The sequence below is a fragment of the Sciurus carolinensis genome, chromosome 16, assembly GCF_902686445.1.
Source record: "Sciurus carolinensis chromosome 16, mSciCar1.2, whole genome shotgun sequence".
NCBI lineage: Eukaryota > Metazoa > Chordata > Mammalia > Rodentia > Sciuridae > Sciurus > Sciurus carolinensis.
Window position 1 is genome coordinate 42,248,857 of NC_062228.1, and position 27,139 is coordinate 42,275,995.

A 27,139-nucleotide genomic window follows, 5' to 3' on the forward strand; every position below is an offset into this window, starting at 1 on the left:
CTCCAACTGAAACTGTACCCAATGAACACTAACCCCTGACCCCCGCCCCCAAGTCCCTGTTCACCACCATTCCATTTTCTGTCTCTATGCTTTGGGTTACTCTAGGTACTCATAGATAAGTGGACTCATAGAATACTTGTTTTTTTCTGACTGTTTTATGTCACTTAGCATAATGATTTCAAGGTTCATCCATTTGTAGCATGTGGCAGTTTTCTTCCTTTTCAACGCTGAATGATATTCTGTTATACACACACAGACACACACTTGCACACACACATTTGACATTTTGTTTATCCACTCATCCTTGGATGAACACTGGGTTACTTCTGTCTTTTGGCTATTATGAATAATGCTTCTAAGAACATGAATGTAGAAATCTGATCCACTTATTTTTTGTGGTGCTGGGATTTGACTCAGGCCCTCATGCTAGGCAAGGTGCACTGAACTGCACCCCAGTTCCATACACCCACTCTTCTTGCCTCCCCTTCCCAGTCCTCCACACTACAGTCAGAGTAATCCCTTTAAACCCACAAATGTGGTCAAATCATCCCTTGCTCAAAACTCATTGGGTATGCAATGTTCTCAAGTAAGGCCTAACTTCTCCTGGTCCTGCACCTGGAACACAAAGCAGTCTGAAAACACCTGCTGTTTCTTTTGCTGTAATGCCCTGTCCTCCTTCCCCAGTTTTTTGTTTTTTCTTTCTCTCCTTTAGGATTTCAGCTTCTGCTCTTTTCCTGGGGGAATTCCCTGATCACCCTCCTCCATTAGGTCAGGGTACTCTTTCCCTCCCCTCTTCCACTTTCCCCTCCTACCACTTGTCACAATTGGCACTATAGTATCACAGGGATCTGCGACAGCTGCATTCTGTTTCTACCAATAGAGAATGAACCTAAGAGGGTAAGAGTATTATCCGATTTCTGCAGTGACTGTCAGCGCCTGGCATCTACAGCTCAATACTTCAGTCATTAATTTCAATGATAAATCCATAAGGACGTAACCGTCCTCTCCTGCACCGATGCCAAGGCGTAGTGGAGAATCAGAGCGATCCTACGGCTCTGGCTGCCAGTCCTCAAGCCTCTCCCTAGCAGTCCCACTGGGAGGTCCTCAATCCCCAGGGAAGACGCTCAGGGACACCCCCGCCCCGCTTGCGCGAGGGGAGGGTCGGCTCCAGCCGCGGGATCTGCAGCCTCCCCGGCGTCCGCCTGGGGCGGGGGCGGGGCCGGCCGGAACGTCACTTCCGGTGTACACAGCCGGTCCGGGCGGTGTGCTGGGGGTCGGAGCGCGTCGCAGGTGAGGAACGGGCGCGAGCGGGCGCGGGCGGGCGCAGGCAGGCGGGGTCGGATAGTGGGCGGTGGGTTGTGGGACCTGGCCAGGGCTGGTGGCGGGACAAGCTCGCGGGGCGCCGTTCCGCTCGGGACCGCAGGGCTCGGGCCCGTGGGCGCCCACCCCTTGCCCGCCCGCTGTGGAGGACGCCGGGCTCTGCGGGCGCTGGCCGGGTGGACGGAAGCCCGGAGGAGCCTCCTGGCGCGTGCCTGGGACTGGGGTCGCAGCCGGGAGCTGGAGGACGCGGGACGGGAGGGGAGGAACGGCGCCGGCCAGGCGAGGGAGGGGGACGTTCCCTCGGGACGCCGGGGCCCGGGAGGTCAGGCTGGCGCTGGTAACCGCTCCCGGAAGCTCGCGGAGCAGTCCGCAAAGAGACAGAGGCCTATGGACAGCAGGCGGCGGGGGTCCTCTAGTGCTGGTGGGGGACGCGGCCCTCACGCCGCCCCGCGGCTCCCTGGCAGGCGGTGCGCACCTTCCCAGTCGTGCCGGCCCGCGGAGGAACGTGATTTTCCGGCCCTGCTGAGCCTGTTGGCGCAATGGGGCCAGGGGAGGGTCCGCGGGGACCCAGGAGGGCCGGGTTTGAGGATGAAGGACTCACGCCCGTGGGAAGCGCAGGGTCAGGGGTGTGTCTTCCTGCTCCGCTCGGTGCGAGGAAAGAAGCGTGCCTGGTTGGCATGATAAGAATTTGTTTATACTCCTTACAAAATTTGTCGGAGAAACACTCTGCTTGGGGAACCCCAAATTTGAAAGTAGCTTATTTCTGCACCTCATCCCCATTAGAAGAGGAATTTATTCTTCTCACCTTGTAAAGCACTCAAGACAATACAAAAAGAGTAAGGGAGGAAATGACAGTCATCCATCAACCTACCATTCAGTGACAACCACAGCTAACATTTTGGTGATATCAGTAAATATAGATATATAATGGCACTTTTGTGGGCTTCATTGTATAACATTACATACCATAATTTAACCAGGCCCTACCGATGAACATTTATTTATTTTTGCACAGGGGATTGAACCCAGGGAATCTCTACCACTGTTTCATCCTCAGCCCCCATCCTCCCTCCATCCCCCCGCTTTTTTTTTTTGAGACAGAGTTCTCTCCATGTTGCTTAGGGCCTTGCCAAGTGTCTGAGGCTGGCCTTGAACTTGAATCCTCCTGGAATCCTTGCTGGAATTACAGGCCTGCATCGTCCCCAGGCCTGGCCTGATGACCATTTAGAATTATTTCCAGTTTGCCACAAAATGATTCTGCCAAAAGCATTTGTCTGATTATTGTCTTGGAATAAATTTACAACTGGGGATTAAAGGTAACATTCATTAAAAAATAAATACTAAATATTTTTGTTGATATATTTGGAAGATTTGTCCCTATCCCAATGTTACAAAAAATTCCATTCACCTTTGCTTCTCATCGTTTTACTTTTGGTTATTTAATCTCCCTAGAACTTATTTTTAGTTTAAAATATAAAATACTTCCTGAATGGCTAGTCAGTTGTTCCAGTTTTATTGAATAAGCCATAACTGTTTTGTTTTCTTGTATTTTAGGTTTAAAGTTCTAAGTATGTATTTGTAAAGGTCTACTTACAGATTTTTGTGTATGATCAAATGTTTTCATCTGCCTTGAAAAATGCCACAATTTTTTATTTTCACAGCGTCTTTTTTTTTTTAAATAATTTTTCTTTACAATCCAAGGAGAGTATTTCATGTTTGAGATTTTTTTAAAATGTACATTTAAAGGCAAAAGTTTATTTTATTGCTGTTTCATTTACTTTTTTACTGACAAGATAACAAACTCCATATGAAGAGTTCAGGTTTGTTGTGGCAACTTTTCAGTTTGGCATTTGAGATTCTAATCTTCCTCTATTTTTGCACATGAATACGTAGGTTAGATTGGAGACCAAGATAGAAAAGTTCTCAGATTCCCTTGGCAAGCCTAGATTTTTCAATCTAAAATTATCTCTGGATTTTTGGAAGACAGCATACTTCCTAAGCATCCTTAAAAAAATAAATAAGTTGCACGTGATTCTGCAGAATTTTTTTCTAAATTTTTATTCTTTTGAAAATCTGAAGCCTAATACACCAGGAACTGTATGTCCAGTGGATCTTCTAAATCTCTAAGAAAATAATTGAATCTGAACTAGCAGGCTGGAACATCACATGAATTGAGCGTCCACTTTCTCACTTTCCCTCTTGTGACTTTGTCTTTAGTGGAAAATGATGACCTTCCTATGTGGACAAAGAATATTAGTTTAAGAAATTGCTTTGTTTTGGAATTACAGAAAAGCAGGTTCTCTTAGAACCTGAAGTGTTAGGAGTTGGGCTTCAAATGTGTCTTTGTCTCTGTTGAAACTGTCCTTTTGAGGGTCGCCTAATTGATAGATGCAGTGGCCATTGCTTACTCATTTCCTTTGACTGTAAATATTGGCATGATGAGCCATTCTTTCTGTCATGAACCAGCCTGGCTCTTGGTCAGCCTTTTTGGAGCTGTTGTGGTCATTTTCTTAAATTTGTGACTGTGCTTTTTCACTTGTCTTTACTGCTGTACTTCCTACATCTGCCTGGGGGCTTTTTATGAGGCTTGACTTCATTCCTCTCCCCCACCTCCCCATGTATGCTCCTTCTCACACATCCTATGTGTGACTTCCGCATAAAGAACCATCTTGCTTCCTACCTCTGCTTCCACTTGCTGACCCCAACTCAGACTTTTCTGCAGGTTAGTTCTTCTTTTTCCTCTCTCTTTGACATGTTCCTAAAGCCATACTTTCTCCAGGTATTGACTTTCATCATTTCTCAAGGTGAACTGTCCTTCATAACTCTAAGGTTCTTACTAACTGATATATCATGTCTTATCTTCCTTATTAATTCAGGTTGTATTCTGTTTATACACCTTAATTCCGACTTTTTTTCTAAGGGACTTCAGATAGAATTTGGTCCCACCCAGTGAATTTAGTAATGAATTTTGTTAGCTCCCATTGATGAAGTACTTACAGTTTGCGCCAGTCTCTTCGCTGGATTCTGGATCAGAATCCAGAACTGAAAGGCACAGCCTGGGCAAGAAAGTCAAATAAGCAGTTGCTAGAAAATTTTCTAAATACATGGAACGGGAGACACTGAAAAAGTTCTGTCAGGTTTCGGGAATCTTTACTGTCTTGTTCACTGCTTTTATCTCCAGGGTCTTGAACACAGTGTTCTGGAAATGATTAAGTATTTGCTGAATGAATGAATGATCATCTGAAAATAAAATCAAAACAATACAAATCAACTATCTATAGAAAAGGTATGAGGCCAAGAGACATTTTGCAAATGTAGCTTAGAGAATTTCAGGGAAAACTTTAAATTCAAACCAAACTGACCCAGCTATAACCCCAGGAAAGCATGATTGGAATGTGTTTGTAGCCAGAAAGCTCAAACTTAATTTTGTATCCTCAGAAGAAAGATTTGTGTTTCTAGGAGAGGGTTCAGATGATGTCTGTGGAAGTTGGGGTGGATAGTGTGTCTGTAACACTATCTGGGAGCCCTGACCAGAGAAGCTTAGTGCAGTCCTCTGCAGAGCCTCTGCAGTACCCAATTCATGAGTGTGTCCCTGTTGATGCCTCTAGCAGGGAGGGTCTTCTCTTGCTTAGCTTCTGTCCTCTGATTAGAACTGGGTTTTATGTGGAAATTTCTTGCCAAAGAGAGAATGGGATTGGTTGAGAACTCTGTATCCGTATGCTTGGATCAGATCCTGATCTTGGGATGCCGACTAATCTCTTGGGTTTTCTAACCACTGAATGGGGATAATAGTAGCACCATTCCCTTAGTGCCATGAGGGCTTTGAACACACTGTCTGGCACCTGGTAAGTGTTCAACAAGTGTTAGCTCTTTTGGTATTTACAAACTTACTAACTGGCTTTCTGACTAATGTCACTATTCTTTGAGCTCACATAACCTAAATCACTTCCCCTGAAACTGCTTGTTCTTAGGTGCATGGACAGAACTGATAACCATACAGTGGGAAGTAATGACAGACTTTTCCCAAACTGCTCACACTGGGAATCCAGCCTGCAATTTTCAGGGAATACTTTCTGGGGAAGGCTGTTCTTGAGCTGAGTACTATGGGAAAAAGTTAACCCTTCCTGGGTGTGGTGTCATATACCTGTAATCCCAGTTATTCAGGACAATCACAAGGTTGAGGCCAACCTTCACAACCTAGTGCAACCCTGCCTCAAAATAAAAAATAAAAAAGGGATAAGGATGTAGCTCCTTGGTTCAATTCCCAGTACCCCCCCACCTGCCCTTCCCCTCCAAAATAAGTGAGTCCTGGACCATAGAAGGGGAGGATGCTTGGGTAGGAACATGACATGTATAAAGAGGTAGAGGTGAGCAAGCGTAAGGTATGTGATGAATAAAATATATCTGATTTACTGGACACTAATAATACTTCAGATACTAAGCTAAGCCTTAGGCTCTGTGCTAACCAGATCTGGTTCTAAGTGCTTTGTGTGTATTACCTTGTTTAGTCTTCACAACAACCCTGTAATGCAGGTACTTACTGTTACAGAAATGACATGTTGAACATCATCTGATAGGTCTCTGTTTGTTGATTCAGCCTGCATTCTGCTCAGGGCTAACTTGATGTCTTTTGTATATTGAAAAGCTTTGTGATCTGGTTCCTAATGAAGTCCAAAGCCCACAAAGATCCTATAACTTCATGAAACCATCTTGGGTTAAGATGTAAAAATATTTATTTCTTAGAATTTAATTAAAGCAGCATATATGCAGATATGGAGTGAGCTCAAGAGAAATGTCATTTAGTGAAAAGAGCAAGGTGCAGAAAGATGTGCATATGTGCCCATTGTGTAAAGAAATAAAGAAGAAATATATAGAAAACACGTGAAATTGGTTTCTAAGTGCAGAAAAAATTTCTGGAATGATAGAAAAGAAGTGATTGCCTTTGGGCTGTTAGACTGGCTTTGCTTTTCTTGAATACCATTGTATGGTATAAATTTTTTTCACTATATTGTTTTGATTTAAAAATTAATTTTAAGCTGGGCATGAGGCACTTGCCTGTAAGCCCAGCTGTTTGGGAGGCTGAGGCAGGAAGATAAGTTTAAGGCTAGCATTGGCAAGCTAGTGAGACCCTGTCTTAAAAAAAAAAAAAAAAAAAAAAAAAAAGATAAAATGGGTTGGGGATGTAAGTCAGTGGTAAGCACCCCTGGATTTAATTCTCAGTACCAAAAACCAAACCCAAACAAAAGAATGAGAAAAAAATTGATCAGTTAAAACATAAATGTATGTGATGTATAGTCACATAGGGAGGGGACAAAAAGCAAGTATAGCCAAACTGATTGGGTTCAAGTTTACTTCTGCCACCTAATGAGTCACTAACCTCTGAGTCCCAAAACTTCACATTTGAAAATAAGGGAGGTAATATTGCCTATCTCCTGAGGTTAAAGTGAGGCTTTAATGAGTTCATATTTGTAAAGTCTAGAATGGTTCTGGTGGGAATATGTATTTTGTTGCTATGGCTGTGGACTGCAGTATAGTAAATGTGTAGATGTGTTCAGCTCTCTCTCATTCTTACAGTTCATTTGGAAAGACATACAGAGTTACTGATAGGCAGTGGCAGCAGAGGCTGCAGGGGCTCAGGAAAAGCTCCAGGAACAACACTTCAGTGGCCTAAGCATGATGCTTATCAGAATCATGGATCTTAAATATGGGTAACTTCTGGAAAAAGTGAAACAAGGGGGAAAGGACACAAAGGCCCAGATAGCTTGAGTCAGAAACAATAAAGAGCATTGAGGGAGCCTGAAACTGGGATATGTAGTGAGATGACAGGTCAGTCATCATTATATGTCAGTTTTTCCTGAGCATATATAAGATATGATTTATTGATGGCATCTTAGACCATCATTGTGGATGCTCCACCTTGATCTTTTATGGTGGGGGTGGGGGTGTTTACCCTGGGATTGAACCCTTTACTTTGATTTTTTGGGGGATACTGGGGGTTGAGCCCAGGGCCACTCAACCACTGAGCCATATACCCAACCCCTTTTTTGTATTTTATTTAGAGACAGGGTCTCATTGAGTTGCTAAGGGCCTTGCTAAATTTCTGTGACTGGCTTTGAACTCACAATCCTCCTGTCTCAGCCTCCAAGCTGCTGGGATTACAGGTATGTGCCACTGTGCCCAACCTTTACTTTGATTTTTGAAATGACTGTGAGGTGTTCTTGTGTAATTTATTTAATGAACCCCTTAATACAGGACATGTGGGTTATTCCTGGTTGATGCTTATAGACAGGCTGACAGTTGATGTTCTTTTTTTCTTTTTTCTTTTTCTTTTATTTTTTGGGTACTGGAGATTGAATTTAGGAGCATTTGACCACTGATCCACATCTCAGCCCCATTTTGTATTTTATTTAGAGACAGGGTCTCACTGAGTTGCTTAGCACCTCATTTTTGCTGAAACTGACTTTGAAGTCATGATCATTCTGCCTCAGCTTCCCAAGCCACTAGGATTACAGGCATGTGCCACTGTGCCTGGCCCATGCACCCTGCTCACTGGGTGTTCTTGACACAGGCCTCTCCGTCTGTTGTGAATCCACCTCACCGCCCCTCCCCCACCTGGGATTGAACCCAGGACCTGACACTCTACCATGAACTTAGATCTCCTGCCCTTACTATGAGTGTATTTCTAAGATTCATTCCTAGATACAGTATTGCTCTTTTTTTGTTTGTTTGTTTTTGTTTTAACCATTTTTGACTGGGTCAATGACAGTAAATGCATTTTCAAATTAGCAGTTTAAAGATTCATTTTCAAATAAAGATGATTTAGTGAGAGGTAATTATTACCAGAGAGCAGGAATATCTGAGTCTTCCCCCACCCCATGCCCTGGTCCCAGAGGTGGTTATACACACATGAGGACAGAAGCAGAAGAAAGTTGGCTTGGCTCCCAGACTTGGGTGCCCCAGGCTCCAGTGACGTGTACGTAGGGAGAGGCCAAAGTGGGCCTTTTCAACTCACAAGGACCCATGCTGTCCCTGGGTCTCAAGATAGGAAAGAATGCACTATATCCTTTTACTTAAATAACTTTGTCATGTACTTCGTATTTTGAGGTGACTGATCTCCCTCTTCAGCTATGTCACCATGTTCTGCTTCTCTCTACCAAGGAGGAGGGACTGGTGGGCAGGGAAATGGGAGGAGCCATGACCTTTTTCTCTGGAGTACACCGGGCATTGTTACTTTTTAGTTTGTTGCCTGGACTATGGGAGTTGGGAGCTGCAAGAAAATAAGTTCTATTTCTGGAAGCTGTAACTGTTATGACAGGATGGGGGTGTTTTGACTAGTAGTAGACTAGAATGAAGAATTAAAGTGAAAGACAAAGTGCTACCCTCTGACTAATGCATACCTTCTTTCATAGTGGTAGCTTCCACTTACTGAGTCTTAAGGTTTGCCAAGTGCTGTGCTTTATGGATTTAATCCTCACCCTAGTACTGAAGAAACTGAAGCACAAGAATCCAGGTGACTTAATTGGTTGTGGTGGCACATGCCTGTAATCTCAGCTACTCTGGAGACTGAGGCAGGAGGATTACAAGTTGGAGGTGGCTAACATGGGCAACTTAGTGAGACTGTCTTAAAATAAATGAAAAGGGCTGGGGATGAAGTTCGGTGGTAGAGTACTTGCCTATTCTTGTGAGGCCCTTTGTTCTATCCCCAGTATTGAAAAAAATTTTTTTTCAAATGACTTGCTTAAGGTCATAAAGTTAGCAAGTGCCACTCATTTTAATTTTTTTTTTTTTTTTTTTTTTTTTTTGGTACTGGGGATTGAACTCAGGGCCTTGTGCTTTCGAGGCAAGCACTCTACCAGCTGAGCTATCTCCCCAGCCCAGGTGCCACTCATTTATTAGATATTTACTGAGAACAGGAATGCATATCTAGGCCAATCTGATTCCCTAACCTATACGGATAAGCCACTGTACTTCAGCAGTGCCTCATTTCTAGGAAGTTTCTTCTTTGTATTAGAGCATTTTCCTGAAAAGGTAGGGGCCTGAACATTTTTTTTTTTTCCTCATTAGATTATAAGCTGTACCATTGAATCCCTGATGCCTGGAGCAGTGCTGTGCACATAGTAGGACCTCAGTAAATGTTTGAGGATGTGAAGGCTCATATCTGGATAACTGGCAGAACTGGCAGATATACTGGAGGTTAACCACCAGGAGCCTGCTCTCCAAGGTTGCCCTCCTTATCTAGTGGGTGGATAGTGAAGAGGCTTCTAACATTTTCATTTTTCTGAAGGTTTGGCCTGCTGAAATATTTGTGGAGAAGAACAGGCTCCCTAGTTGTGACTCTGGCTTGCTGGTCTTTTTGATAAATGAGAGGGTTTTCTGTATGTGCACAATTGGAGTCAGTGTTCCCAGTTGGGAGAAGGAAGCCACTTTCATTCTTCATTGATAAAACTGTTCTTGACTACCTTATATTTTCAGAAATGGTCTTGAATCTGGAATCTATCAAAATTTATAATTCCTCTCCATAGTAAGAAAAATAATTTCCAACATAGTTTGATTTACCTCTCTGTATAAGTTTCTGGAGAAGTATTTGTTTTTCCTTTTTGAGCTTAATTTTGAATAGGTTATACAGTGTAAAATTGTTAAGAATGAGTAGCAGTATTGAATTTTGTTTTCTTTTTCATTTTTTTGGGGGGGCGTTCCAGGGATTGAGCTCAGGGGCACTCGACCATGAGCCACATTCCCAGCCCTACTTTGTATTTTATTTAGAGACAGGGTCTCACTGAGTTGCTTAGCACCTTGCTGTTTCTGAGGCTGACTTTGAACTCGTGATCCTCCTGCCTCAGCCTCCTCAGCTGCTGGAATTACAAGCATGTGCCACTGTGCCCAGCTGAATTTTGTTTTAAGTAATTTTCTAATGGATACAATTAGTTTTCACTAGACCCACTTTCTTTTTTACAAGTTTGAAAACTTCTTGTGGATGTGATATTGTGAAATTCCAAATTGTTTTTCTTCCCTTGTTGCCTGGCATGCAATTCCTAAAATCCTCGAAATCTCCAAAGTAATAAATATCTTTTTTTGTATATTAATAAGTTAACTGTTGGTTGGCATCTCCTTGGGGGTTTCAGGATGGAGGTTTATCACATGAAAAACCAAGGCAGCAGCACAGAGTTGGAACTTTCAGCTCACCCCACAACCTCTGGGAAGGGGAGAGGAACTGAAAGTTGAACTGATCACCAGTGGCGGGTGATTTAATCAGTCATGCCTACATAATGAGACCTTCGTGAAAACCTGACAACAGGGTTCAGAGAGCTTCTGGATAGCTGAACTGATGAAGGTTTCTGGAGGATGGGTGCCCAGGAGGGCTTGGATGCTCTCACCTCTTTTCACATGCCTTGCCCTATGCATATCTTCAAACGTATACTTTGTAATACCTTTTACAAACTGGTAAATGTCATCCAATTGTTTCCCTGAATTCTGTGAGCCACTCTAGCAAATTCATGGAATTCAAGGAAGGAGTTGAAGGAACCTGATTTATAGTTGGTTGATGAAAAACACAGGTAAAACTACCTGAAGTTTCAGTTGACATCAGAAGCCAGGGACAGTTAAGTGACTGAGCCTTTAACCTGTGGGATCTGATGCTATCTCCAGATAGACAGTGTGTTGAATTAGAGAACACCCAACTGATATCCTCTGGAGAATTTATAGAATTGCTTGCTTAGTTGATGTGTTGTGAAAACCGTCTCCACATCTGGTGTCAGAAACCCGTTGTGAGAGTGTGGGAATAACTGAGGTTGTTAGTCCTGTATTCTCAGATTAGGTAACTGAACTCTTTCATACGTTACAACACTATAACAAAAATAAACTACATGTTTTTAATAGATGTAGATTGTTGCATTTTTTAAAATTGGGTTTGAAGAAATCAACTTCAGTGCTTTGTAATTAAAAAACCAAAGTAACTTATTGTGATCCCGATTTACACTTGATTTTCCATTAGCAGCACAATTTGTTTTCATAGCACTTGGGTGAATTTGATATGAAAAGTGTTAATGGTTCAAGACCATTTTAATTTAAGGATAAAAACTTAATTTTACCTCAGCAAACATCTTCAGAAGTTTAAGAGCCAAATTTGTCCATCTTTTTTTTTTTTTTTAATGTAATGGAGTGTGTGTGCATGTGTGTGTAGACAGAACTTTTTTCTTCTCAAGGATTCACTCTTTTTTCTCCTTTTGAAGATTTTTGTTTAACAAAGATTCTTTTGGTTTACAGTGTTTCTCTAATAAAAATACTTCAACGTTCTAATACTGTGAGTTTTTTTTAATGGAAACAGCAGGGTTTTGAAAGTTAATTTTTTTTTTTTTTTTTTAATACTGGGAATTGGACTCAGGAACATTATACCACTGAGCTACATCCCCAGCCCTTTTTATTTAATTTATATATTTATTTAATTTGGTCCTGGGAATTGAACCTAAGGGTGCTTTACCCCTGAGTTATATCCCCAGCTCTTTTTAAATTTTGAAACAGGGTCTTACTAAGTTGCCCATGCTGATCTTGAACTTGTGATCTTGCCTCAGCCTCCCAAGTTGATGGGATTATAGCCAGCCATGTGCCACCACACCTTGGACTTCTTATTTTTTATTTTGAAACAGTCTTACTAAGTTGCTCCAACTGGCCTCAAGCTTGAGCTCCTCCTCTCTCAACCTCCTGAGGAGCTGGGATTGCAGTTGTGTGCCACTGTACCCAGCTCTGAAAATTAGTGTTTAAACTTCATAAAATAAGCATCAATCTTAGAATGCAGAATGCAGTGTCATTTTGTTATCAGAAAATTAGATAGATAGCTCTAGGTCTGTTCTCAACAGGATGAACAGGATGGAGTAATTTTGGCTTTTTTTTTTTTTTTTAATTGAATGTGTGGTGATTACCACCCATTTCGTTTACTTTCCTACTACTTATGTAGTGACCTTAAAAAAAAAAAAAAACGGCTCTGATCCCACTCCCCACGCTTAAAACAAACAAACAAACAAACAAAAAAACTCAAACAAAATCAAATCTGTTCTTCATCTGTGTGACTGTTTAACACATTTGGACTTTTTTTTTTTTTTTAAACGTGTTATTTTGAAAGTGAATTTCAGCTCTGTTGACTTTGTGGTTAGAAGTTTTTCTTCTGCTTAAATGAAATGATCGGTTGTTCGAAAATTACCAAATAAAAAAGCTCCTTAGAACCACTAATGATAACTTGCTTTGGTTTTGTACAGGAATGCCATATTTTGTGGTAATAAATTGTTATAGAGCAAATGTCAGCACAGAGGCAGTCAGGTGTCACTGTGTGTATGCATTTTGTTCCACAGTTAGGCTGGTACTTCTTTGTGAGCAGGTGCTGTCTGCTTGTTTATTGCTGTAGAACAATACAGCTAGGCTGGTGCCTAGAACATTTAGGCTGAACTCACTGGGCTGTCCCATGTTGGTGGGTACAGAAGCATTTTTATTTTGTGACGCTGGGGAATGAACCAGGACCTCATGTAAGCTAGGCAGGTGCTCTATCACTGTGCTACATCCCCAGCCGGCATATTTATTTTAACTATGACAGGTTATAGCCTTGATTAGAATTTTTATGTAGATTTTTTGTATCTACTTGAGATTTTATAAGTCAATATAGGATACGTAGACTTCATATTTTGTCATCTAATCATTTAACAACTCTTTGTTTTGACAGTTTTTTTTTTTTTGGGTGCTGGGGATCGAACCCAGGGCCTTGTGCTTGCAAGGCAAGCACTCTACCGACTGAGCTATCTCCCCAGCCCTGTTTTGACAGTTTTAATAGCCACTTCTTGACTAGAAAAAGTAGATTAATCTTGGCTTTCCTAAAATGTTTTCATTTGACATTTTTTACACTGATAGGACTAATATTTTGGGAGTTTTTGCAAGATTATTAAGTATTAAAATGCTTTAGTATTAATTCCTAGGAAGCCATTTCTGTAGGATAGTGTCCAGTTTTTCTTTTGGAGCTATCTCCCAGGCACAGAAATAGTCTGGGACTTGGTGGACCCAGAGGTGTCACTTCTTTTCTTCTGGCGTTGGCTCTCTTCATTCTTGCCTTTCCATTTTGATGTTTTAATGATACCATCCCTGCTCAGTGATTTGTGTTCAGGAAGCTAGGCGGTGATTACTTTTGTTTCTGCTTTGTGAACTTCCTCCCCCGCTTCCTATTTTTACTGTAGTTGCACAGGAAATGAGGCGGCTCCTGGCTGGCTGCTGCTAAGCACTGATTTTAGGTGGCGGAGGACAAGGGCTTAGGGTCTGAGCCATGTACAGCATTTTCTGCCTTTATCTTTTCACTACCTTCTTCCTCTAGGAGTCATGGGAACATTTAGTGATCGGTTTGAGATGATGTCATGACCTCCTCAGTCCTGGGTGGGGAGTGGTTGCTGCTTAGCTGAAGGACAGAATTTTTATGAAGTAGGTGAGGGCTTTTGTTCAGTGGTAAGAGTATCTGTGGGATGTTGTGGCCCCTTGACCCAGTGCCTGTCATGGTTGACCAGTGAACCCTTTGGCAGGAGCAAAGGGTAGGTTGAAGGGACAAGATCTGCTGCAGGTAAGACTGGGAAGGTGGATGCTGGGTACTTTTTGGCTTGAAGTTGAGGAACCCCTTCTGTTCTGGGGTCTATGATAAAGGCCTCAGCCTACAACCTTCTTCTCTGAACTCATAGCATTTGTTTTCGAAACCATTTAGTTAGCACTTACCCAGTTCTTTTCCAAAGATACCCCTTAGCTGTCTTTTTTGTTTTTTATTTTTTTTTTTAGTTGTTGGTGGACACAATATCTTTATTTTATTTATTTGTATGTGATGCCGTGGATGGAACCCAGTGTCTCATATGTGCTAGGGAGCGCTCTACCACTGAGCCACAACCCATGCGTGTGTCACGGTTTCTCAGTAGCAGCACTCTTGACATTTTAGTGTGGATAATTTAGTGGGGAGTGCTCATTTATGGCCTCTACCCACTAGATGCCACTAGCAACTCCCCAGTTGTTACAACTAAAATGTCTCTAGACATTGCCAAATGCTGGGGGGACAGGAAAGCAGAATTATCCTTTTCCCCACTTTTTGAGAACTGTGTTAAAGTATTTAATGCTTAATTATTAATTTTATAAAATGGAATAAAGTAGAATGTTTGGTGCCTTGAAATTGGAGCCTTTTGTTAGTTTCTATTTCAGTATCTGACATTCTCATAATCTTTAGTTTGCTACTTGGATATTGCTATTCTCTTCTTTTTTAATTAAAAAAATTTTTTTGGTTATAGGTGGACATAATACCTTTATTTTATATTTATGTGGTGCTGAGGATTGAACCCAAGGCCTCACACATGCTAGGTGAGTGCTCTACCACTGAGCCACAACCCCAACCCAGGTTTTGCTGTTCTCTGTCAGCCAGTGTTCAGGTATACCTCCTGTTTGCTTTCATGGACAGAGCTGGAGCCTGAGTGGTTGTTGGCCTGGCTCTGTAGGAGACATTTCTCTATGCTTCTGTGCCTTGGGTGTGGGATGTAGTTCAATGATGGAGCATTTGGCTGACATGTCTAAAACCTGGGTTTCCTCTCTAGCACTACCACCAAGAAAAAATAAAAGTTCTCTTCAGCTTCTATATGCTTTTATATTACTTGCTCTGAAAGACTAGTTCCTTGGAAACTGAACAGTATAGATGTAAAGAGGAAATAAGAAGCATTTAGGATGGAACAGTAACAGTAGCAAACATTTATGAAGCAGTTGCTGCCGATGAGGCACTGGTGAGCAAGATTGGCAGAACTGAAAGTACAGGGTAGAAAGGGGAGGGAGCAAGTCAGGGACCATCCAGGATAACACCTGAAGTTTAGGCTTATAGTTGTATTGCCTTTAACCAAACAAGGCAGTAAGTATAGCAGGAGGAGCAGGAAATGGAAGGGTGACAAGGCAAAAATTTAAAGGGCTGAGGTGTCTCATGGCATCTCAGGAGGGGTCCCATTGACTGGAGTGTTGAATTTGGGAATCATTAGTAATGGATATAGAATGGATATAGAATATGATCTTCTAAAGAGAGATCACGATCACTTTTCATTGTTCCATCTCAACTTCCTATCAATTTGAAGAAGCCTATAGCTTTATATCATCTTCTAATTGTAATAAACTGAGCATCATGGCCTAGATACGTGTATTTGACAGAGGTGGAATAGTGCAGCGATGGAGAACTCTGCCTCTGGTGGCAGACTATCAGGACCCAAACCCAGCTCTGTTGGTGACTGCTACTTTAGCCTGGTGGTAAGACCTTAAGGAACTCACTTAACCACTTTAGCTATACACACATGCAAGTGCATTGCTTAGTGCCTGGCATTTAGTATGCATGTAGTTAATGTCATCTGTTTTTATTTTAGGATTCTAGTTATCTCTAAAACTCCAAGTGTGATACTTGATGCATTGTAGACACTTCAGGAATGGTCCATTTTGTTTATTTAGGAGTACTGGAACATGGCATGATCAGTGACTTTTTTTTTTTCTTCTTGTTCTTTTAGCAGAACTTAGTTTTTAGCACTTAACTGGTGCCTTTGTGGGTGGGAAGGCTGACTGAATGTGGTGCAGAAATAACCATTAAGTAAATACTGTGGATGAACTAATCATTCAACTAGTATTTGTTGAATATTTACACTGTGCTTAGCACTCTTGAATATCTTGAATGAACTCAGTGATCTGGGGCTTGGAGATGGCAGGGAAACACTGAGGAAACTGTCAGTTGTGACACAGTATGTTACAGAACAGCAAAGTTAATGCCAACACAGGGCGAAAAAAAGGGTGTTATGGTAGCACACAGAGTGGCTTCTGAGAGGAAGTGACATCTAAGTTAGACATCCAGGAGGCATGAGAGTAAGCCAAGAGAGCTTTCCAGCTGAAGGGAACGGACTATGTAGGCTGACGGAGAGAGGGAAGATGGTATGTGTCAGAAGCGGGTGGTATTGGGCAAAACAAGGAGGATGTGAGAAAGTTGGGAAGAACAGTGGAGAGCCATTACAGATTTTTTTTTTTTTTTTTTTTTTTTGCATTGGGAATTGAACCTGGGGGTGCTTAACCACTGAGCCACAGTGAATTTTTTAGAACCAGCCCTTTTTATTTTTTATTTTGAGGTAGTTTCGAAGTTGCTTAGGGCCTTGCTAAGTTGCCAGGGCTGGCCTTGAACTCACGATTCTCCTGCCTCAGCCTCTCAAGTTGCTGGAACTACAGGCATACACCACCATACCCAGTCATCATTCTAGATATTAAGTAGGAGAGTGGCATAATCAGATTGGATCTACAACAGTCACATAGCAACCAAAGGAGTGCAGGCATTTGCAAGACTGTTACCTTGGTGTTCAGGAAAGAGGTGAAGACAGTCTGAGCTTTGATAATGGCAGTGATGATAGAAGGGAAAGGGCTGGAGTACTAATGAGGTAGGAAAGGAAGACTAAGTGATTAATTGGATGTGAAGGAGAGTGAGGAGTGGGGGCTTACTTCCAGGTTTCTGCCTTATTCAAGGAGGTAGATGCTGATGCCCTTCCCAAAGACAAAAGGAACATTGGGAGACTTGGTTTTGCACATTTTATTTGGGGACCTGTCTAATAAGTAGTTGAGAATTTGGTGTTTGGAGAATAGGGCTAGAGTTGGACTGGGGAGTCTTCCCAGGGAGAATGTTCTGATCTGAGAAACAGAGGGCACAGAACCAGGTGTGGTAGTGGTGCACGCCTGTAATCCCAGAGGCTCTGGAGGCTGAGGCAGGAGAATCGAGGGTTCAGAGCCAGCCTCAGCAAAGGTGAGGCACTAAGCAACTCAGTGAGACTCTATCTCTAATAAAATACAAAATAGTGCTGGAGATGTGGCTCAGTGATCTAGTGCCTCTGAGTTCAATCCCGGGTTACCTCCACACCCCCCCCCCCCCCCCCCCGCAACCTCCCTCAAAATAAATAAATAAATAAATAAAACCCAGAGGGCACAGCACAGAGCTCTGAGGAACCATTGTATATAAGGAGGAATGGCTCAAAGGAGCAACTTAAGAATGGTCAGAGAGTAAAGAGGTGAGCTGAAACTAGCATTTTTCATCTTCACTTGGACAGAGGTGCTTCACTTTCAAATGTGATAATGGATAAAGGGAGCCAAAAGAGTAAAGTTCTAAGGAGGGATGGAACAAAGGACTGAATCTTTCAGGCATTTTCTCTTGCCTGGATGGATATTTTAAATTCATGAATGATGAGAATAAAATTCTTCAAAGCATTTTTCTAGAGTGCATGTCTAAATATGGTTTTAGCCTCAACTAAAAACATGGAACTGGTTGGGCTTTGAACTTCATCGACAATAACTTCACTAATCTGTCTGAGGAATTTCCTGTAGTGTCTCCACATTATCAAGACTAGATATTTGGGTTTACATTATTGTGGTTTGGACAGGAGTGGAACATTTTCTATGGATTTCTTTTTCTCTGAAGAGGGAATTGCTTGTGGAGTGGTTCATCTTTATATTTTTTTTGTAAGTTTTATTGAAATACAATTCATGTACCATACAATTCCCTCATTTTTGGTATATAATTCAGTGACTTTTAGTTTATTTGCAGTTATGTCACAACTAAGTGAAATTAATGTTCAAACATTTTCATCACTCCAAAAACAAATGCTCTACCCATTAGCAGTCACTTTTTATTTCTCCTTCTCAGCCCACAGCTTTAGGCAGCCATTAGTGTACTTTCTGTTTCAATGAATTTGCCTACTCTGAACATTTCATATTAATGGATGCACCGGCACTTCATTTTTCTTCAAGGATGAGTAGAATTCCACTGTATGGTTATACAACATTTTGTTCATTCATTTGTCAATTGATAAGACAGTTGAGTTTTCATTTTTGGGGTGTTATGAACTCTGCTCTGAATGTTCACATGCAGGTTTGGTGTAGACAAATGTTTTTCATTTCTCTGGATATATGTATAGATGTAGAATCTTTTGGTTGTGTGGTAATTCTGTGTTTAGCCATCAGAGGAACTGCCAGTGTGTTTTTCAAAGCGTCTTCATCATTTTGCATTCCTGTGAGCAGTGCATGAGGATTCACGTTTTCTCTGCATTTTTGTCCACACTTCTTATTGTCTACACTTGCTATTATAGCCATCCTAGTGGTTGTGAAGTGGTATCTTGTGGTTTGTTTTATTTTTGAGTACTGGGGATTTAACTTGGAGAAGCTTTACCCCTGAGCTACATTCCCCAGTCCTTTTTAAATTTTTTTATTTTGAGACAGAGTCTTGCTAAGTTGCTGAGGCCGGCGTTGGACTTGAGATCCTTCTGCTTCAGCCTTCTGAGTTGCTGGGATTATAGGAATGCACCACCATGCCTGGTATATCTTGTGGTTTTGATTTGCTTAATAGTTAGTGTGCTTTCATGTGCTTTTTGGCACATCTTCTTTGGAGTGTTATCTATATTTGATAATTGGCTTTGGCAGGTAAATTGTGTTGCAAATCCTGGAACTGCAAAGGAACAGAAGTATATTTTTTGACTACAGAAATGAAGGGGAAAGTGTGTGTGTGTGTGTGTGTGTGTGTGCACATGTGTATATGTATAGTGAAAGATTCCATAAACAGATTTGTAAATAATAAAGGAGAGGCAGAGAAATAGCCAACATTCTCCATTTATATCCAGCCCCAGCTTGAGAGGTGAGTGTTTTATGATACTTGTGATCTTGGAAGTGACTGTCTTCCTCATGTTACCTTTTTTCTTTTTCTTTTTTCTTGTGTATATGTGGTCCTGGGATAGAACCCAGGACCTCACATGTGCTCTACCACTGAACTACATCCTTAGCCCCCCATCGCCTATCTTAAGGCCACAGATAATTGCAACCACTGTCAGGTTTTTGCAGACCCATTACCTTCTAGGTGGAGAGGTGACTTTCACAGGAGCCATTTTCTTGAATTTGCAGGACAGTGCCACTAGAAAAAAATGACTCACTGGTGTCAGATTGCCAAAGAACAAGCATACTTGTTGACTCTGGGGACCCAGGAGTCAGCAGGGCATTGCTGTCCTTAGGAGCTTATATGCCAGCAAGTAAGTTGTACACAAGCAAATGAAGTGGTAAGATGATCGCATTGTAGACATGAGGTAACCCTGGTTTAGACAGGTTGGCTAGGGATGGCTTCCCTGATCCAGCACAGTGGTGCATGCCTTTAATTCCAGTGAATCAGGAGGCTGATGCAGGAGGATTGGACATTTGAGACCAGCCTCAGCAACTTAATGAAACCCTGTCTTATAATAAAAATTGTAAAAGGCTGGTGTTGTGGCTCAGTGATTCAGTGCTTCTGGATTCAATCCCTAGTACCAAAGGGGGGCTACTCTGAGGAGTGATACTTTTTCAAGAAGTAAAAGACAATAGGAGAGTAAGAGAGAGGCAAGAGCTTCCCAGATAAGGGCACCATCATGTGAAAGAGCATGGTTTGCTAGAAGATGAGCAGTGTAGCTGGACAGTTAGAAGCCAAGGGGTCAGAAGGCATGAAATGAAACTGGAGAGTGAGGCAGGGCTGTGCTGGTCATGATGAGGGGTTTGATTTAATTATTAAGTGCCAGGGAACCCCACTGAGTGTAAATTACATGTAAAGAGATTAAAGAGCTGGGATGTACCTTAGGAGTGGAACACTTGCCTCGCACGCCCAAGGCCCTGGGTTCAGTCCACATCAACAAACACAGAGAGAGAGAGAGAGACAGAGAGACAGAGAGACAGAGAGAGACAGAGACATTGAAAGGTTAGGAGAAAGGAATAAAAATGAAACTGGAGGACAAAGCTGGTAAAATTGCCCTGAAAAGCCTATTAAAACCATAACTCACCTAAGCTATAAGATCCTTGTTTTTTTTTTTTTTTCTTTCCCCATTTTAGCAGTTTTTAATGCAAGTTGTAAATATGGTTACTTTATTCCTGCATCTTCTCAATTGTTTCTTCTTTATATTTGCCCTTTTCCTTTCTTACTTGGCGAGACTTGGCCTTCCGTTCCAGGATCTTTTTAGGGTCTTTGTCCAGTTCTAGTCTGGTGATAACCACCTTGCTGGGGTGAATGCCCACATGGACAGTTGTGCCATTAGCCTTTTCCTGCTGCACCCGTTTAATATAGATGACATTTCTTCCTGTAAACCTGGACCACTTTGCCAATCTGCTAACCTTTATAGTGTCCTCGCACTACCTGCACTTTGTCATCCTTTCGGATAGGCATAGATCGAACATTGTACTTCTGTCTCAGCTCTTTGGAAAGAGGGGAGGACATAATCTTCCTGCGAATGTGTGAAGGTACATTGAAATGCCTTTTGCAGTTCTTGCTTCGGTCAGAAGTCACAAAAAGATTGAACTTCATTTTAGCTGATGCTGCTTCAGTGATGACCACAAAAGGTGATCCTTGGTTTTTAAAATTGTTTTTTTCTGAAAAAGGTTAAAAAGGCCTACAGAAAATACTTAAATTTTGTAGTTTATCTTTCATATTTCCTAAAAATTGCTGGCTAGAGAGGGAGACTTGATGAGATTTTACTTAAGTATTTTAGTGCTTCATGGATGGTACCATGTACTTTGTATTTCTTCACAATAATAATATAACAGCATTATATAATATAAATGTAATTATATGTCTAGTTCTCCACTTTTAATAATACTGGAATTAATCAGTGGGTTCAAGTATTATCAAGCCTGATTCCTTCATAAATTTCCTCATGAAATTTTCACCTAATGATTTTAACCATGATTGATAATCATTGACTAGATCCACTGTTTCATTAAGCCTGCAATATAGCGGTTTTATTAGCATTTCATCTGTATTTAAGAACTACTTTCTTTCTTTCTTTCTTTCTTTTTTTAAAGAACTTTCCCAAGTGGAATATTTTACTAAACAGTATAAGCAGGAAAGGGAGGATAAATGCTTGATATTTCCCCCAGTAAAATTTCAGAATAATAGCTTAGTGCCTTAACCCTACAAAAAGGAATTTTTCTTATGATCTCATAATTTTCTTTATTGTGGAGAAGTATACATAACATAAAAATTATGATTCAACTATTTTTAGGTATACAGTTGTGTCATTAAGTACATGCATAGTGTTGTTAAAACCGTCACCACCACCTAATTCCAAAACTTCTTCAAGCACCCCAAACTGAAATTCCTTACCACATCAGACAATAACTCCTTTATCTCTTCTTTCCCCAGCCTCTGGCAATCTCTATTCTACTTTTTTCATCTGTGAATTTGGCTATTTTAAGTATCTCATATGTTGGAATCATACACATTTGTCCTTATGTGTCTGGCTTATTTCACTTAGTATAATGTCTCCAAAGTTCATGCATGTTGGAGCGTGGGTCAGAATTCCCTTCCAATCTTTTTGAGGTACTGGGGGTTAAACCCAGGACCTAGTACATGTTAGACTAGTGCCCTGCTGCTAAGCTACATCCCCAGTCCTTTTTTTATTTTTTGCTTTGGAGGGTCTCTCTAAATTGTTGAGGCTGACCTTGAACCTTCAATCCTGCTGCCTCAGCCTCCCAAGTCACTGGGATTATAGGTATGCACCACCTCACCTGACTTCCCCTTACTTTTATATATATATTTTAGATGTTGATAGACTTTCATTTTATTCATTTGTTTCTATGTGGTGCTAAGAATCAAACCCAGTGCCTCACACATGCTAGGCAAATGCTCTATCACTGAGCTACAACCCCAGTCCCTTCCCCTTACTTTTTAATGCTGAATAATATTCCATTGTATGGATATACCACATTTCTTTGTCTGTTCATCTGTTGATGGATTTTGAGTTTTGTTTCTACCTTTTAGCTATTATGAATAAGCTGCTGTGAACATGGCTATACAAATATCCGTTCAAGTCCCTGGTTTCAGTTCTTTTGTGTACATACTCAGAAGTGTAATTGCTGAATCTTACAATAATTATTTACATTTTTTTATATTAATGAATACTTGTTTTTTGTTTGAAGTGGAAGTTGCTGCTGACTTTGCAAAATTATTGTTGGTGTTGAAAAGATGTGACCTAACTTACTAAAATGTAGTTTTCTGCTGTTTTTGAGAATTTTAGGTAGGATTAAAATTTATGAATACATTACTTAAATCATAACAAGTCTTGGCTACACTGACTTCTGCGGTCTTTCACAATGTGTACTTATTTCCATGCAGCATGAATAGTGGATTCATAAATCGTGAATGTTTTTCCAGTGAAAATTCCTTTAAGAAAATATGGAAAAGAAATGTCCTTAAATGGATGGAACATATTTTAGCCCTTCAGGCAGATAAATAAGGGGAAAAACTTTTGAAAAACATCAGACAACATTGGGATGAATTTTATTTAAAAAAATAGTAAAAGGAATATAGCCAGCTGCTTGTGTATACTTTTTAAACATTTAAGAAATGTTTAATCATATACATTAGAGCAAATTATATGAGGAACCTCAAATACCTATCACACAACTTCCAACAGTGTTTTGTGAAGGGTTGTTATGTTCACTGTCATGACAGTTACTCTGTAGGTAGGTATAACCACCTTCTCTGCTCATTGTTTCTTTGCAAGATCCCATTTGAGAATGATGGTACTTGAATAGGATTTCAGTATCATGATATTTCCTTGAATTCAGCCTTATCTAAAGGATTAACTCAGGAATACCAGATCTATTAAGAACAAGGAAAAACCAAGCTGAGTGTGGTGGCACCCACAGAGACTCGGGAGTCTGAGGCAGGATGATCGCAGGTTTGAGTCCAGCCTGCATATTTGGCAAGACCCTGTCTCAAAATAAAAAAGAAAAAGGGCTGCAGGTATAGCTCAGTGGTAAAGCATTCTTGGGTTCAATCCCCAGTACTTAAAAAAAAAAAAAAAAAAAGAAAGAAAGGTAAAAAGCAGTTTTCAAACTAGTTGTAGTGGCATTTACCTGTCATTCCAGCTACTTGGAAGGCTGAAGCAGAAGGATCAATTACAAGTACAGGTTCATAGCCAGCCTCTGCAATTTAGTGAGACCCTGTCTCAAAATTTTAAAAATAGAAATAAAAAGTGCTGGGGAAGTGGTTGAGTAGTAAAGAGCTCCTGGGTTTAATTCCCAGTTTCAAAACAACAACAAAAACCCCAAATAAACCGATTTTCATCTTTTTAAGAAACTTGTTTTTTCTTCTTCCTGGAGAAGAACTCTAGGCTTGACTGTGGCACTTAAGGGATCTTGCTAGAAACGATTATGATACACGCAGAACTTCTCATTGAATTGTCTAACCAGCTTCTTGGTTCTCAGAAGTAGTAATTTATTTTGGTGGGGGGGTGTCTTTCTGTTTTTTTTGTTTGTTTTCATTTTGGCGTGCTGCGGATGGAACTCAGGGCTTTGCACTGCTAGGCAAGCCCTCTGCCACTGAGCTATACCCACTAGCTGTGGAAATGCTTTTCTGATTTTTTTTTTTTTTTTTTTTTTTTTTTTTGGTACTGGGTACTGAACTCAGGGGTGCCTAGCTAAGTACTGAGCCACAACCCCAGGCTTTTTTATTTTTATTTTGAGACAGGGTCTAAATAAGTTGCTTAGGACCTCACTAAGTTGCTGAGGCTGACCTCGAACTTGCTATCCTGCTGTCTCAGCCTCCTGAGTCACTGGGATTACAGATGTGCACCAGCATGCCCAGCTGCTTTTCTGAATTCTCAAAGTGAACAGAAATATTGTTGAGAATACCTGAGTTTCACTGAGTGTTGTTTAGACAGGTGTCTTCTAGTGTGCTCATCCTTGTGACTTTCAGCACATTTTCAGCTGGCCACTTTGGTTCTCAAATTATTGTGTGCATCATACTCACTTGAGGAACTTGTTAAAAATACACATTCTCTGCTCCACTACAAAGATTGATTGATTACATCTTGGTTGTGCCCTAGGAATCAACATTTTAATTGTCATTCTGGTAAGAGTGGTATCCTGATTCTAATACCAGGGAAAGAAGTCCTTAAGCCCTTGTTGTTTTTCACTGGTGCCTTCTTTCTTTTCATCCTACTTTCAGTAAGTTTAATGTTAGTATTGTCTTGTGAAAAATATTACTGTTTCTGTTCGGTGTGTGTGTTTGTTGTAGTGCTAGAGACTGAACCCAGGACCTCTTGCATTCGAGGTAAGTGCTCTACCACTGAACTACACTCAGCTTCTGGCTTCCTTTTTTTTTTTTTTTTTTTTTTTTTTTTTGGTGGTACTGGGGATGGAACTCAGGGCCTTGTGCTTGTGAGGCAAGCACTCTACCAGCTGAGCTATCTCCCCAGCCCCTGGCTTCCATTCTTAACAATATGCTTGGTGATGGTTATGACCACCTCTTTTATACTATTATATAAGACCTACCATCATATAGGTTATCTTAGTTCCTGCTTGCTTTAACAAAGTACTGTAGACTGGGTGACATAAACAACAGAACTCTGTTTCTCAGTTCTGAAGTCTAAAAGTCCAAGATCAGGTACTATCATTATGGGGTTCCAGCTTTTTATATCCTCTCATGATAGGAAGAGAGAGACCTGGTTTTTTGGACTTTTTTTTTTTTTTTTTTTTTTTTAATAAGAGCACTAATTCTGGCCAGGTGTGGTGGTGTACACCTGTAATCCCAGCAACTTTGGAGGCTGAGACCGGAGGAACTTAGTGAGGCCCTAAGGAACTTAGTGAGAACCTGTCTCAAAATAAGAAATAAAAGGACTGTGATGTGGCTCAGTGTTTGAGTATCCTGGGGTTCAATTCCTAGTACCAAAAAAAAAAAAGAGAAAGAAAGAAAAAAAGCACTAATTTCATTCAAGAGGGCTTATATCTTCATGCTCTGAATACCTCTAAATGGCATCATATTGGAAATTTGATTCATCATATGAATTTTGTGAGGAAACATTTGGTTCATAACACAGGTGTACCCTTGGCCTTGAGCTGTTTAGTTCAGATGTTCATGATCTCAGGACCATATCTTGAAAAGACAGGTGCATAGGAAATAGTGGGGGTGCAAAGGGTCCTATATGTATTTCTCTGTGGTTCTGCTAATGCTTTAGCCTGAACCTTAGGTCTCCCCTGCTTGATTACCTGCTTGACTAACCTAGATGTAGAAAGTGAAGCCCAGTTTTCAAAACATCATCTGGTACATCCAGGACTATGTAGTCTTCCTCTGTGGGGAAGGAAAGCATGGAGATGTGACGGGCAGTTTGGTTTTGTGCCTTTTTTTTACCTGGGGCTCCAGTTCCCAGATAAAATGGAAACCAAGTTGTTTTGGATGAGGATTAGACGAAGTGGTTTTTTCATCAGTTTCTCAAAGAAATATACTCCCCCTTCATACATACACGCAACTGAGAACCACCTTCTGGAGCAGACTCTGGGTGGGATTGAACTGGCCTCTGGAGAGCAGCTGTGGGGACTGCTTTAAAGAGCAGCCTTCCCTGGCAAATTGCTTTTGCCATCTGGTCAGAACTATACAGCACATGGCTGGATGGACAGCTGTGGCCAACTGTAATGCTTTCTCAGTATTCCCTATGTTCTCTTATATTTCCCTACCTCTCTTACAGTTAATTTGGCACCATGTGACTAATTCTGACCAAAGCCTTGCTGTGAAGGGAAGTGATGTGTGTCACTTTCAGTGGATTACTGAGGGGTATGAATTTTCACTTTTTTCTGTGCTTGGGTGACTTTTAAAGACAGTGAAGGTCCAGTGATGTCCCTACAAGTTGAAGAAGGGCTGCCAGATCCATGTGGATTTTTTGTGAGCAAGAAATAAGTCTTTATTTGGTTAGGCCTCATTTTAGGATTTGTTCCTGTATCAGTGCCTAATCTTACCTGCCAGTCTGGATAGTTCAGAATGGAACATTCATGTTTGGAGTTCTGAGAGACAAGATACCTGAGAGTATGATCCTGAGATTATGTGGCTTAGTGCAGGACATTTAGTATGATGGAATTTTTTTTCATTTTGCATCTGTAAATTGCAGGGTTTAAATTAGATGGGTTTTTGTTTTGTTTTGTTTTTTGACAGTACTGGGGATTGAATCCAGTGGCATTCTACCACTGAGTTACATCTCCAGGGCAGCCCTTTTAATATTTTATTTTGAGATAGGCTGTTGTTAAATTGCACAGGCTGGCCTTGAATTTGTGATCCTTCTGCCTTATTCTTCTGAACAGGTGGGATTGCAGGCATGTGCCATGGTGTCCAGCAAATTAGTTGATCTCCAAGAGCGGTGTTTTTTTTTGGGGGGGGGGGGATGGGGTGGGGCAGGGAGTAATTTACACTCCCAGATTCTGGATAGTAGCCTTTAGATAAAGATTTCTTTTTTTTTTTATTGTGGTGCTGGGGATTGAACCCAGGGCCTTGTGCTTGCAAGGCAAGCACTCTACCAACTGAGCTATTTCCCCAGCCCTAGATAAAGATTTCTAACTGAAGTACAAAAAGAAAGAAGAAAGGCTGGCATTAAAGTCATCCCTGGACAACCTATCGTTTATTACACACCTTTTACTAGTGAATATGTTACAGTTAAAGAAAATGGTAAATAAAGATATGGTAATACTTTTTAAAAAGTAATAGTTTTATTAAAATATAATTCATGTGACATAAAATCCACCCTTTTAAGTATACAGTTCAGTGGTTTTTAGTATATTCGAAGTTGTGGCAGTATCACCATTATCTAATTTTGGGACAAGAAACCCCATACCTATTAGCCAAGCACTCCCCATTTTATAAATTTACTTTATATTTGCATGAATTTCCTATCCTGGATATTTTATATAATATATGATCTCTTTTAAAAAAAATTTTTTTTAGTTGTTGGTGGACCTTTGTTTTATTGATTGATTGACTGATTTATATGTGGTG

General features: G+C 40.9%; 1 protein-coding gene and 1 pseudogene across 2 annotated transcripts in view; one reads left to right on the forward strand and one right to left on the reverse strand.

Annotated features, from left to right (window-relative positions):
* Nucleotides 1-1,232: 1,232 nt before the first annotated feature.
* Nucleotides 1,233-27,139, forward strand: part of Garre1 (granule associated Rac and RHOG effector 1) — an 86,866-nt gene continuing 60,959 nt past the window's right edge. The window contains exon 1 of one of the 2 annotated variants that reach the window (XM_047527797.1): nucleotides 1,233-1,290. The gene's annotated coding sequence lies outside the window, so the exon portion shown is untranslated. Of the gene's footprint in view, nucleotides 1,291-13,772; nucleotides 13,907-27,139 lie in introns of those variants that run through there. The other variant, XM_047527798.1, reaches the window with a different exon arrangement.
* Nucleotides 20,202-20,680, reverse strand: LOC124966502 (60S ribosomal protein L26-like; annotated as a pseudogene).